Source organism: Telopea speciosissima, chromosome 9 (assembly GCF_018873765.1).
Source record: "Telopea speciosissima isolate NSW1024214 ecotype Mountain lineage chromosome 9, Tspe_v1, whole genome shotgun sequence".
Classification (NCBI taxonomy): domain Eukaryota; kingdom Viridiplantae; phylum Streptophyta; class Magnoliopsida; order Proteales; family Proteaceae; genus Telopea; species Telopea speciosissima.
Genome location: NC_057924.1, coordinates 23814824 through 23828192, shown reverse-complemented (window position 1 = coordinate 23828192; position 13369 = coordinate 23814824). Strand labels below are relative to the sequence as shown.

The window sequence follows — 13369 nt, the reverse complement described above, 5'->3', positions numbered from 1 at the left end:
GTTCTTAATCATCAACTTGTTGAGCTCACGGTAGTCGATGCACAGACTCATACTGCCGTCCTTCTTTTTCACAAACAATACAGGAGCTCCCCAAGGAGATACATTGGGTCTAATGAAGCCCTTCTTCAATAAGTCATTTAACTGTTCCTGTAGCTCCTTCAATTCGGTTGGGGCCATCCAGTAAGGTGCTTTGGATACTGGAGCTGCACCAGGAAGGAGATCTATCATGAACTCTGTCTCACGATCTGGTGGCAACTGCGTCAGATCTTCAGGAAAGACATCTGGAAAGTCTTTCACCACACTTAGTTCTTCCAAAGGCCTAACTTTAGCTTCAGTGTCTACCACAGAGGCCAGGTAACACTGACATCCTTCTGCCAACAACTTCTGTACTTGGAGGGCAGAGATGATAGCTTTCTTGGGCTTCTCCCGCCTAGTACCCATAAACACAAACTCTTCACCTTCAGCTGGTTTGAACAGAACCTTCCTCTCTGAACAGATTAGACTGGCCTTGTGAGTCGATAACCAATCCATACCCAAAATCACATCAAAGTCTTTCATATCCAGCAGTACTAAACTTGCTTCGAGTCCATGACCACACACAGTTACAGGGCAAGGACCACAAACCGAGTCAAGTTCAACCTTACTACCCATTGGCGTACTGACTATCAATTTCTGGACCATTGGCTTTGGTTCAACGGGTATCTTCTTGGCAAAACTAGGGGACACAAAGGAATGTGATGCTCCCAAGTCAAACAAAGCATAAGCAGGCTGAGAGTAAACAAGAACCACACCTGACAAGCAACAAACAACCAATCATAGAAACAAAAGCCATAAAGATGCACATCTTGAGAGTTGAGTGCATTACCTGTAATAACACTAGGATTGGCGTGGGCCTCTTCATTTATCACAAAATACACCCGACCTTGAGATCTGTTGGCTGGAGTAGGAAGAAGAGAACGCACGGCTGCTTTGGCTTGGGGTGCCTTTTGTGTAGCCGCACCTGGAGGACCTATCATCCGAGGATGAGGACAGTCCCAGACCATTTGTCCAGACACCTTACAATTGAAGCATATGAAAGTCTGGGGCCCATAATGAGGAGTTATTGTGGTCTTGGGTGCCTGCGCTGCATCTAGCCTATGGGATTGGACTAGAGAAGTGGTAGTGTAGGATCCTCTCTTTTGGAATTTTGTGGATCCCCTAGGCTCATAGGTGGTCATGGGCCTTTTACCAGCTTGAGTGACCCTGTAATTCTCCCTCTGCTGGTCCTCAATCACCTTGGCAGCCTGAACCGTCTCAACATAAGTGGGGTACTTGTGAAGACAGAAGTACTAATACCAGGCCTAAGCCCTTTCTCAAACTTCCTAGCCTTCACATCCTCGGGCTTCATGTGTATTGGGGCAAAATAGAACAGCTCCTTAAAAGCCTGCTGGTACTCAAGGACCGTTTTAAATCCTTGAAAGAAGTTCATGAACTCAGACTCCTTCTTATCACGGAAGTTTTGAGGGAAGAAATTTTTGAAGAAAACTTCCTTGAATTGAGTCCAGGTTGCCTCTGGATGAGTTGCCCAAAAATTATCCTTAGAGGAGAGCCACCAAGCATCTGAATCACCCCGAAGTTGGCACGTTGCACATCAGATCTTATCTGTGTTATTGCACTGTAATACTTCAAAGATCCTTTCCAGGTCCCTTATAAATGTTGTCGGGAACAAGGAATCATGGGCCATCTTGTAGAAGGTTGGAGGACGGTGTTTCTGAAACCTTTTCGATAGCTTAGCAGCATTCGTCTAAGCTGGTGTCGCCACTTGGACTGGAGGAATCCCATGAGTAGGAGGTAGAGTGGGTGCTAGTACCTCTTGTGTCAAAGAAGTTATGGCGGTAGCATGAGCCAAAGGAACACCTGGTGAGGCTGTACCCACAAGGGCAAGTGGGGGAGGATTGACTTGCACGGGAGGGGGCACTGATTGCCTTTCCCTAACAAAGTCTTGAAACTAAGCAGTCATATTTTGCATAAATTGGCGCTGCTCTTGTTGTGCCTCCCTATGCTCATGTTGCATGGATTGCAACATATTACCCAACAATGCGGTGACATCCGCATTATTATTAACTGGCGGTGCTACCGGCAAGGCCGTGTTTGAAGCCTCCCCGGCCTCTCCCCTAGCAGGGGAACGGTTGGCATTTGACCGAGTATTAACCATGGTTGACACCTGGTTACAGTCAACACCCACAGTTATAGGCACAATAGCAATCATAGGCAAACCAACCATAAAATTGATTCACAAAGGTAAACACAGGCCATAAGAGGGGTGAGGGGAGCAACAATGAAGGTAACAAGTATTAGAAACAAGTTGGTTAAGCAAAACAGGGTCAAAAACTCTTTCTGGCCTGGGCGGTTTTAAGTGTGGTTTCACTCAATATTCAAAACCGCAGGTAAATCCTACTTTAACAAAAACCAAAAAATAGCTTCTGTTAAGCGCGGATTCACAGGTGGTTTCACTAGGCTGAAACCATGGGTAAAACCACATGGCCCAAAACTTAAAATTAAAAACCTGCGACTTAAAGGGTTATTTCCCTATTTTCAAATCACGACTAAAGGGCTTTGGAGAAACCTTAGGAGCGACCGTAGCCTCTCCCTCCACCATTTCTTGGTAGATTTTGACACTCAAATGACTCCACAACAGCACTCGATCGAGTTCAGGTATGGTCTCTTCCTCTGCCATCGATTTTTCTCTCTCCTATCGATTTCTCTCTTGGAGAAAACCCCAAAATGCGATTTCTGGTTTTGAAGACTTGGGGTTTCACTTTCTTTTTTTGTAAAATAGGCTGTTTATAGCCCAATCTTAATCGATTTCTCACCATATGCAACCTATATGAGGCTGGCACACGATCTTGGCACTTACAATAGGGATTTGGGTTGGGTTTTGGAGAAATCCCAAACCCTAACCGAAAATTTTCTTTTCTCTCTTTTTTTTCTTTTTTTTTTTTGTTGCCCAAATCGAATTCGGTTTTGCTATGTAGTGTCAATTTGCACTAATTTGGGTTGTTACTATCATCTTTACTTGGTTTACCATGACTCAAACTCCCAACCCCAAATTTGGACCAAAATTTCTGTTCTCTTTTTGCCAAATCTGAATCGATTTTTTACTATGTATGCTTAGTTTCCTTTAATTTAGTTGCCTCAAGACATAGTTACTTTTTATCATCATGATTTAAACTCCAAGCACCACATCTGAAAATTTTCTTTGGAGTTTCGGGCATGTTTTATATCAATAAATCCATATTTTTTTTTTTCTTTTTGCTTAGTCTTACTATTTTGTATGAGATTTCATATTCTAAGCATGATTCATTATCAATTTAACTCCATATATTACTTGAACTAGTTATTTGGTATAAAATCTCATGTTCTAGGCATAACATGGCCAGGAATCCCTATTATTTACCACATCACTCATACAATGGCCATGCCTTTACCCTTTTTCCCCAAATTCTCTTGGATCTCAAATTGATAGAAAATCGAATTTTCTAACCTAAAATCCTGCTATAACTTAGTTACTTGAAAGGGGAAAATCGAGGGCTAAAATTTTAGCCTCATTTTCCTTACTTTAATCATTTCTTCAGGCCTTAGCATTCAATATATTAACCTGCTACATATGTTTGGTTTTGGCTGCAGGTTAACAAAATCCATGGCCCCAAGAACACGTCGTGCACGGACTGAACAAGCTACACCTATAGTTCTGGATCCATTGTGGTTTCGAGACATAGAGAAACAGGGGCTTTACCAAGACTATTTCCGCCTCAAGAGTATTGTGGAAGGATGGGATGTAGTATTGGATGATCTCAAAGCCTACAAGGTGGGGTCAAGATTTGATGCATTGGGGTGGACCAACCTCCTCAATCTCCCAAAACCATACTACCCAAAGCTCATTTGTCATTTTTACTCCAATCTGATCAATGAGAACCTGGGCACAAGAGATTATAGAATTATCTCATATGTCAAGGGAGTTACTATAACCTTCACAGCAACACAGCTAGTAGGTATCTTAAATGTGGGTGTTTTGGGGAGAGAAGACCTATAGTGCACCGGGAAAGAGCCCCTATTCCTTCCTCAAGCGGGAGGCATACATAGAACTATACAAGGAGCTTACCCACAGGGCATTTGAGAAGAAGGTGCCTGAAACTTCATTTGCTAAGTCTCCAAGGGTACTGAGTCAAATTGTACAACACAACATCGTACCCATAGCAGGTCACCGCACCATGCCTTCGATCTTTGTGGGGTATGTGGCCTATCATCTTTACAAGGGCATACCAATCTGCCTACCCTACATCATTATGCGCACCATGGCTTATGTTGGGCAGAATCCTAAGAAGAACTTAGATTTACCTTATGGGAGATTGCTTACTACTATCTTTCAGCACTTCGGGGTGGACTTGAGCGGTGAGGACCAAGACTTAACTGAGGATCCTCCTATAAATCGAAATCTGATTGCGAGGATGCGAATCACAGTTCACACATACAGTGATGGGGAACCAAGGGTTATGGGCCTGAGCCTCATGTACCGGAGCCTCCTCCTCAGCCAGTTGTACACGTGACCTCATCATCAGGCACTACTCCAGGAGGGTCAGACATTGATAGGATTCTTACAGCTTTAGGCCAGATGGGCACCAACATGGCACATGGGCTTTGATGGGGTGAATGCCCGACTAGATGTGTGAGACAAGCGCCTCAAGAGCCTCGAGTAGCAGATGCACGACCTGCATTCCTATCTTCATGATGAAGGGACCGATGATGAGTTAACTAGTGGTGATGAGATGGACTTATAGACTCCCAGTCCTTCCTAGCATGTTTCTCCTTGGAATCTTCAGTTATTAGCATTACTATTTAGCACTTGTCTTTTTCTTCTCTGGTTGTAAGAACTTGTAATTAACATTTCAGCTGAAATTTTGTACTTTCCTTTTTGGGTTATGGACGATGTAAAGAATAGCTGAAACTAAGTAATATATATATATATGTCTTTTCCTTCTACTGTTGTTCCGATTATTCACTATTGTCATCGGCTTTCTCCCTAAACTAGTCTTCTTCCTAGGTTCCACACACATTCCAATTATTCTTGTTGAAAGCTTTTAAATTAGGCCCTAGTTGTATAGCGTAAATCATGAATCCGCGAGACTGTGGTTGGTGCAGAGCATCACGCTCTGATACCACGCTGTCATGCCCTTATTCCTGACAAAGAATATAATACAATATAAAGGGTGACTAGGACGACGCGTGTCATCCTACTAAGCTACCTGGATCACTGACACAGTGTCCCAACGCACAGTCATAACCATTATTAGCACAATATAATATCAGAATGCGAAAAAAAAATATTATAATCCAAAGATCAGTAGTATTGCAGAAGCATATAAAATCAAATAGTTACAAGATGTTCAAAGGCTACATGATAAATACAGTAGTTAGTTACATTTTCAATGACCATCTAATAACTATCAAAAGGGTATAACAGTAAATGTTTATACACGGGCCTAAGCCCCAAAAGTAATCAAAAAGGGATTAAGTCCCAAGAATCCTCACGGCCTGTAGGCGCAATCATCACAAGGACACCTACCGCCATGTTCCTCGAACACGGCTTCTGGCTCCTCCTCATCAATCTCATCGTATCCCGAGGGCTGAACTCCAAGTCCCTCGAGAGACCCAGCACCTGCATCATAATTTAAAAAGCGTGCGCACGAGGGGGTTAGCTCCACTGAGCCAGTGAGGGGATGGGGATGCACAAACACACAGATTAAATAGTCCAATAATGCATGCATATGTTAATTTAATTTTCCACTTAACACACAACTAAGTCAAATGTATATGCTACTGTGACAACTCGAAAGACACTATGGGTCACTTATCTTATCACCACAATGAATTCTTAATTGTCAAGGAGCCTATGCTAGCCAAAGCCTCCAAGACCATCCAGTGGCAGACCCCGATAACCATTATTACCATGACTGGCTCTCTTTCACCTCCATAGAATCCAGAGTTCTGGTTACCCAACACCTAAACTCCTGTTGGTAAGGGTCGTAGCATAAGGGTGCAAAATCTTAGCCGCAGATATACTACATGCAAGTCCTATCGTCCCGAGAGATATTCCGGATGCATCAACTTTTCATCTGGTTTAGCACCCGGGTACCAGCACGGCACGGCACATACAGTTCAATATAGCATTCATTCAAAACATTATATATAGTTTGGGGTTCCAGCACCAGCATTCACCAACACCGTAACCCAATAAAAAAAGGAAAGCAACCAACATCAATATATATCATCTCCATTAAAAGTATGCAAAATGCACCAAGCATGCTTAATAAGATATACTACTAGCATGATACATGAATATTTAATGATAGCAAGCCCAAACAAGACCAAACCCACTCACCCTATGTGTTATGTCCCAAGTTATGAGTTGCCGCCGCGGTTAAGTAACACGTTGCAAGAAAGGGGAAATATAACCTAATGGAAAAGTGAGAACAGGGTTAATTATGTAAAAGAGGAGAATCCCCAAAAGATATCCCACAATTTAGCTAAGTTTAAGGTTTCAGAGACAGGGTGGTTTTATGGGTGGTCTCATGCCCAAATCCTGAATCCACATGTAAATCCTAGCTAACCAGGGGCTCAAGAAGGTCTCTGCCCAGTGTGGTTTTACGGGTGGTTTGTCTCAGAACATGAAATCGCACCTAAAACTGACTTTAACAGAGAGCTTTCTCAGGAGAGTGGTCTCAGGGTGGTTTCTCGTAGGTATTGAAACCATATGTAAAACCACATACCTGCAGAACCGAAAATTGAAAGGTTTCTCACCAAGGGTTCCTTTCCCAAGGGGTTTGAAGGTAAGGAGGCTTCAAGAAAGCTTCCTCCTAAGTCCAGTAGGGTCCTAAGACCTCATTAGGTCCATGTAATCCCAAGAACTCAAGAAGGAAAGCAAAGAGAATCCTATTTTAGGGCACAATAGGGTAGAAATCCTAAGTCTTTCAATTGGAGAGGGATTGTGAGCTTTAGGGCTAGCCATGGAGTGAAATAGCTCCACAATAATCAAAGCCAAGAGTTCCAAACGATTTTTGGGTTCCAAGACAAACCCTAGATCGAATCTCTCCCATTTCTCCCAAATCCTAAATCAAAATAAAAGAAGGGAGAAAGCTTTAATGGCTTACCTACCCCAAGGTAGAAGAACTCCACGTTGAGGCTCCAAGAGGTGGGGTCTCAAGCCTCCGACCAAACTTCTCCACCCTTCTTCCTCTTTTTCTCCTTCCTCTTTACTCCTCCATATTAGGGTAGATGAGAATGATGAATGAGAAGTGAATGCTCTCTCCCCCTCTTGGACCTATCTATAACAAGTGAGTATTGGGTCCTTCAAGCCAAATGGGTCATGAGAGCTACATGGGTTGACCCATTAGTTCCATTTGGGTAAGAGAAAGGAATACCCATCCTTGGGTCAAATAGAGTTAAATGGACCCTTAAGTTAAATGGCCACTAAAGCCCAATGGGCCTCTTAAGCTAAATGGGATTGCCCACTGATTATAATTAGGAAAGAACCTGATTAAAAGATAGGTTCACATGATATAGTTATAATGTTCTTCACATGTCTCTCCAAGGCAAGTGGGACCCACAAGTAAAATATTTCCCACTCAACTAAAACAGCCCGGGCGGTTCAACCTTGGCCCGTACTTCGATGTCACCGCGGGAAAGGGTAAATAAATAATTTAAGGGCTAGAACGTACATTTCTAGTGTCATGGTTTATCACCTATGACCCCAAATAGCTTTGTCACAGCAATGCCAAGCTCATCACTGAACGAAGTGTCCAACTAAGGCGACGGTCCAAGATGCTCTCTCCTAAACTCCTCGCTTTCTGGGCTGGTACTTGGAGGCCAGTCAACAAAGTCGTCATCAACGAACTTTTCCCACTGACGGTTGAGGAACTTTTCCTCCACAGGCAAGCCCGTAGTGTGGCTGGGTTTGACCATCATAGAGAACAGGTCACCAGCATACATGATAGCAGTATCTATACGTCACGAGAAAGAAATAATATTTAATTAAAATCCCGGGCTGCGGGTATAACAGAAATACTCTTTGAAGGTTTAAGAAACTGGGCACAATTACAAGAATGAATAAAATCCAAGCAAAGGATTAGAGTTCATGGTTACTCACTAAAACTTGGGATTTTAATTCTCTCAGGTTCCCTTATCTATAAATTCTTGTAAGTACCTCTTTAGGATCGTGACACATGGCATTGCTTAATCCAAGAGTCATGACCATCCAACAACTTAACCCAACCTAACCTAATCCATCCTCTCTCCTCTCTCAGTCCTCCCATCTCTCCCTGTCTACCCCGTACTTCTTTCTTCTTTCCGGCTTATTCCGGCAGATATCAGAAAAGATAAGGAACTCAAATCGAAAGGGTAAAAAAATACAAAAATCCGATTTCTTAATATTAAAAATTATTTCCACGCATTATTTATCCTCTAAAGTCGAGAGATCGAAGTCTTCTCTTTTACGAAACGCAGTCATTTCTCTTCTTCATTTTCTTCTTTGTTTTCGTCTTTGATCGCCCGTGATTTCATTGTGCATCGCTTGGAATACAGAAGGTTCGGCCGAATCGGAGGTTAGGTTCACGTAGAATGAGATATAAGGAGATAGATTTGGATCTCTGAAGCAGAACAATAAGAAGAAGAAAAAGATCAGATCTGGTCTAATTTACAGAAAACGAAGACGAATTGGAAGATCAGTTGGGTAAATTTGTCATCGCTTCGGTCTTTCTAAAGAAAATAGAGATAGATTCATAGATTGCAAAAGAATTTAGCTTGATCGGCAAAATAGAGGTGAATTGGAAAGTGATCTGTGGAAGGATTTGTAAAAGCATAGAATGTTGGAATGGAACGTATCTGAATCGTCGAATTTTCAAGAATGGAAAGAGATTGACTGAAGTGATCAGGACATCAGGAGAAGAATCGGTTAATTGCTGATATAAGCGGACAAGAACCGATGAAGCTCGATGATGAGCAGATTGCAGAGTTACGGGAGATATTCCGCTCCTTTGACCGGACCGACGATGGTAGCTTAACACAGTTGGAACTTGAATCGCTCTTGAAGATCGAACGAACTGCAAAGTACAGCGAAGGAAGGAAAGAAGTTCAAAACAAAAGGGGGAAAAAAATTCAGAAATCTGATTTCTGCCGGAATCAGCCGTAGACAGGGAGAGATGGGGGAGGAGTGAGAGAGGAGAGAGAATGGGTTAGGTTAGGGTTAGGGTTGGGTTAAGGTTGGATGTTCATGACCCTTGGATTAAGCAGTGCCACATGTCACGATCCTAAAGAGGTACTTACAAGAACTTATAGATAAGGGAACCTGAGGGGATTAAAATCCTAAAACTTGGTGAGGAATATAAAGGCAATTGTTGTGCCTCTGTAGGTTTTTCTTTTTGACCCTGAAGCATTTGTCTTGTTCACAACGGAGGAAGAAGCATATATAAATCCTATATGCTTGCATTGTCTGTTTTCATTCATAATGCATCTCAAATTAACTAGACGGCTTATCTCAACCAGACAACAGTATTGTAGATAGCTTTGTATTGTGGCTAAAAGACTGAACAGACCTACAGTGAGGCACCAATCACCATGGAGGAAGAAGCAAGGCAGGTTCAAATGGCTCATGCAAGCACTTATCCCAATATTCATTGAAGGTTGTAAAAGCTTGGCCCTTCATATCATGCACTTCCCATGGTTCATACAACAAATCTCTGTTAAAGCTCCGCACAGAAATTCCACTCTGCCAGCATCTGTTTAACATTGTGATCGCCTAGTTTAGACTTTTAATTTATTCTTTCATGGTCATACTTCAGCTATTTCAGATTTCACCATCTTTGGAAAAAAAGAAAGGGGTTGGTGGGGATGGGGGGAGTAAACATTCAGCTTGGAGCTTAATCAGTACTATAGTTTTTATGGCTTTTAAAGCATAGAATTCTTAATACAAGAGAATACTTCTACATGGTACATGACAGTTTGTCATCATTAGTTTTCTCTCAACAGTTTTTATTCCAACCAATTTCTTCTCTTTAACTTTCTGGTTATCTATGCTTTTGATGCAGGAGAGACAACGGGTAATAGATGAGGCGAAGAGAAAACTAGCTCAATATCATGCACAAATAAAAGCTCAAACGGCGAGCAATGAAGATGAATTGGCAAGGAAAAGGATGCGGGCATGTTCTTCATTTGTTAGGTTCATACTGAAGATGTCCTTGTCCTCTGAGTTTGATTTAACTGCACCATGTTTCTGCAGGCTGAGAATGAACTTCAAAGAGCAAGGAACCATGAGCTCGTAAAAATGCAAGAAGAATCAGCCATCAGGCAGGAGCAAGCTAGGCGAGCAACAGAAGAACAAATTCAAGCACAACGTCGGCAAACGGAGCGTGAAAAGGCTGAGATAGAGTGTGAAACAATCAGAGTAAGGGGGAGAGCCCATGAAGCAAAACTAGCTGAAGATGTAAATAAACGGATGATAGTAGAACGTGCAAATGCATTGTAATAATTTTTTTTATAATTATTTCATTTGCATTTCTCCCTTGAGAGGGTACATGCCAGGGGCAATATTGTTGTTATTTCCCTATGTTGTTCATTCCATTAACCATGAATTTCTTGGTTTAATGCACTTATGTCTTCTGCGTCTCTATTTTTCATATTTTACTTTTAACCCAATTGAAGTTTGTGAACTTGCTTTGGTTTGGCTGAATTCAAGATCTAGTGATGATTTACATGCCTCATATACAGATGGTCACCAAACAGAATTTAATGTATAACTGGCCTCATGACAGTTGTTAATTTTAGATTGTATTCCTTTGTGTTACTGATTGGACAAGACCAGACTTCCCTTTATAAAGAGAAATACTCAAGAGGTGGTCAAATGACAACAGTTGGAGCAGGCTCCTTGAAGAGAGGTTCTAAGTAAAGAGTCAAAATGAATTATGAAATAATTCAGATAAGCAAGGCTTGGATTCTCATTGGACTTGATGACTATGAAATCAAGTTGGTCGCAGTCAGCTGATTATGAAGTCTTCTACTTCAATAGTAGAGCAACATAATTTACTTAAAAGGAATAAGAATAATCAAATACATTCACATGTTTTAAGTACTATACACGGTAAGAATATCCAAAGCTAATTGCCTGAAATTCCTACTTAACACCGTCAGAATCAATTCTAACAACCAAAAACCTTCTATTCTTTTTTTCATTCATTCTTTCTAGAATTAGATACAATCCTTCTAAGTTGCCATCCGACCCAAATCCTTGCTCCCATCCCCAAAAAAAATTAGCCACAATTTCACCTACATTCTTCAATCCCACCCCAAGACACAAAGGTTAGTTGCAGGTCTAACGGATCTCTCCATTCCATCAGAGGAGTTCTTGTCACAAGCATTCAAAACCCTCACATTAGGACCATCTCTGCACTTCCCCATGCACTTGCATCCAACAACAGCCCCCTCCACACCAACCCTTTTCTCAAATTCCTCCAACAGTACTGCAGCTCCCATTTTCTTGCACTTCCCTCCCATGCAAACCTCAATCTTCTCTGCTGGTGATGCCTCCACAACTACACTACTTCCTCCAACCCTTCTGTCACCATTACAGCAACTCTTCAAACTGTGATCTTCATTCACCTCTGCAATTCTCTGTTCTTTGGTTTGAAGGTTTGAGGTTGTTACTAATGTTCACTGGTTGACTGTGGTTCTGCCAATGCCCCATTTTCTTGCAATTCCCTTTTTGCAGTGGACCATATTGAATCAGAGCATTCTTTCTTCAATCCTGACTCATCAGAAAGGAGAGAAACCCACAGATAGGAGGCCTGTGCATCTTCAATCAAAGCTACTGAGTATCATCACCATCAAAATGAAAGCTCACTTAAGTGTATACCTGAAATACAAGAATTTGGGGAGAGGGGGTTTGATTAAATCAATCAGTAACAGAAAATGAGCATTAAAGGATGAAAAGAACATTAACTAGAGAAGCTTCAATTTGGTCTCCAATGAAAAATAACCTGGAATTGTTCCCAAAAAGAATCCAGAATTAAGTCTTGTCAAAATGTATTTGCAGAAAATACAGAAGAAGAAAGGGTCAATTGGAAAACAGAGTATTTCAGGACGAAAAATTAAATAATAAAGGGAAAATTACATATACCTCTCCTGTACTTTGGCCTAATTACACGTTCCTCCCCTTGATTTTCCCACCTTACACACGATTCCCCCGTAGTTTTCAAAAAATTACTAATTCCTCCCCTGCAGTTAGCATCTGTCTGTTAAGTACTGACATGTCATAGTTAGATTTTTATAATGCCCAAATTAACCCTTGGTCATTGTGAGATGACCCTTTTACCCTTTTTCTTCTTCTTCCTCCTCCTCTTGCGACTTCGTCCCAACCATGCTCCAGCAACCTCTGATTTTGACATTGATTCAAACTTTTCTGAACCCAACAATACCCTTCTTCTTCTTCATCCTGCAATCCCACCCGCCCCCTCCCACCTCATCATGGATAAATTCACATTTTTATTACCCTTTTTCCATTTCATCTTGCTTCCTAGGGTTTGGTAAGAATCGTTCTAACTAGTCCCTGAATTCCTGTGAACCCAATTAACACGTGTGGAAGATGATAATGTCCGAACAGAACAAACTACAAGAAGTAATGCTAGGGCTTGCAACACAGGTTTTCGAGTTCATGACTCTTTGAGAAGCAAATATCACGTTCAATCGAACTGGAATCAATGAGATCAAATTAGCAACAAAATTCTTGCAAATTCTAAAATTCTATCAATACCCATCAGTCAAAGTTCCTAGAATAAGAAGGTTTGCAGTCGAGCTAGCAATTTGGATGATGAAAAAAAACAAAGCAACCCGATTCGTACTTTTAGGGCTCTTGGGATAGAGGGGGGGGGGGAGCTTAAGATTGTGAGAGAGACGATATCAGAGACGGAAAAAAGCTATAACATTTTCTCAGGAACAGTTGGACTAAGTAGGCACACTGAAACAATCCTCTCACTTGTTGATAATGCACTTGAGTTTCTGCAAATCTAATATTATTTGGCTAAATGTACATTGTGTATTGTTATTGGTTTTTCTTGGAAAGATTTAGAGATAAAATTCTTCATTCTTTCTGCACTCCTAGTCCTACGGAACGATTCTTACCAAACCCTAGAAAGCAAGATGAAATGGGTTTGCAGATGAGGAACTTACAGAAGGTGCTGCAGCTGAGACTCCCTTTAATTGTTGAAAGCAATCATGGCCAGCGTAGGAGCATAAATTTCTTAGAATTCTCGTGGAATGGATACTAAGAACTGGATCTTCAATTTCC

At 41.5% G+C, this 13369-nt stretch overlaps 2 long non-coding RNA genes across 2 annotated transcripts in view; one reads left to right on the top strand and one right to left on the bottom strand.

Annotated features, from left to right (window-relative positions):
* Window positions 1-8829, top strand: part of LOC122639314 — a 23806-nt gene extending 14977 nt beyond the window's left edge. The window contains exon 3 of the long non-coding RNA XR_006329499.1: window positions 8706-8829. This is a non-coding gene — a long non-coding RNA (uncharacterized LOC122639314). The remainder of the gene's footprint in view (window positions 1-8705) is intronic.
* The window catches only part of LOC122639315, a 20076-nt gene extending 6707 nt beyond the window's left edge, over window positions 1-13369 (bottom strand). The window contains exons 1-2 of the long non-coding RNA XR_006329500.1: window positions 13252-13369; window positions 476-480 (exon numbers count right to left, since the gene is read on the bottom strand). This is a non-coding gene — a long non-coding RNA (uncharacterized LOC122639315). The remainder of the gene's footprint in view (window positions 1-475; window positions 481-13251) is intronic.